The sequence below is a fragment of the Mus musculus genome, chromosome X, assembly GCF_000001635.26.
Source record: "Mus musculus strain C57BL/6J chromosome X, GRCm38.p6 C57BL/6J".
NCBI lineage: Eukaryota > Metazoa > Chordata > Mammalia > Rodentia > Muridae > Mus > Mus musculus.
This window is the reverse complement of record NC_000086.7, coordinates 125,857,159-125,858,351: the sequence shown is the minus strand read 5'-3', so window position 1 is coordinate 125,858,351 and position 1,193 is coordinate 125,857,159. Positions and strand designations below refer to the sequence as shown.

At 41.9% G+C, this 1,193-nt stretch overlaps 1 pseudogene; it reads left to right on the top strand.

The window, feature by feature from the left end:
• The first annotated feature begins 255 nt into the window (after positions 1–255).
• On the top strand, positions 256–682 carry Rps12-ps14 (annotated as a pseudogene).
• The last annotated feature ends 511 nt before the right edge of the window (positions 683–1,193 follow it).

Sequence of the window (1,193 nt, the reverse complement as noted above, 5' to 3'; positions counted from 1 at the left end):
TCATTTTAGGAAGGAATCCTGCTATTAATATGCTTTTCCTGTTATTATTAAAGATATATAACAATTACTAAGTATAGCACACCACTTTAGAACAGATCTCCAGAGATCCACGATGATGTAATGTCCTGTAGTAATGTTTCATAAACACATTGATGACTTAAGTCTTAAGAAAGATTCTATAACTTTTTTTTTTCCCCTGCCACTGCCGACTTGCATGGAGGCGGAAGCTCGGGTACGTTCAAGATTCGGCATCACCCGTGATTCACCGCCATGGCCGAGGAAGGCATAGCAGCTGGAGGTGTAATGGACGTCAAGACTGCTCTACAAGAGGTGCTGAAGACAGCCCTCATCCACGATGGCCTAGCATGTGGCATACGCGAAGCTGCCAAAGCCTTAGACAAGCGTCAAGCCCATCTGTGTGTGCTCGCATCCAACTGTGATGAGCCCATGTATGTCAAGCTGGTGGAGGCACTTTGTGCTGAGCATCAAATCAACCTGATAAAGATTGATGACAACAAGAAATTAGGGGAATGGGTAGGCCTCTGTAAAATCGATCGAGAGGGCAAACCACGGAAGGTGGTTGGTTGCAGTTGCGTAGTGGTTAAGGACTATGGCAAAGAATCTCAGGCCAAGGATGTCATCGAGGAATACTTCAAGTGCAAGAAATAAATAAATTTTGGCTCATTAAAAAAAAAAAAAAGAAAGAAAGAAAGAAAGATTCTATAAGAATTCCTAAAATTATATCTGTGATTATTAAGCTCTTTTATAGTTGGACTGCTAGTAGGTCCTTTTCTTTCTTTTTTATTAGATATTTTCTTCATTTTAATTTCAAATGCTATCCCTAATGTCCCCTATACCCTCCTCCCTCCATGGTCCATAAAATACCCACTCCTGTTTCCTGTCCCTGGCATTCCCTTGTACTGAGGCATATGATCTTCACAAGACTAAGGTCCTCTTCTCCCATTAATGGCCTAAAAGGTCATCCTCTGCTACATATTCAACTAGAGACACAAGTTTTGGGGAGTACTGAGTATTTCATATTCTTGCTCCTCCTGTAGGGTTGCAGACCCCTTTACATTCTTGGGTACATTCTATAGCTCCATCATTGGGGGCCTTGTGTTCCATCCTATAGATGACTGTGATCATCCACTTCTGAATTTGACAGGAACTGACATAGCCTCATAAGAGACAGC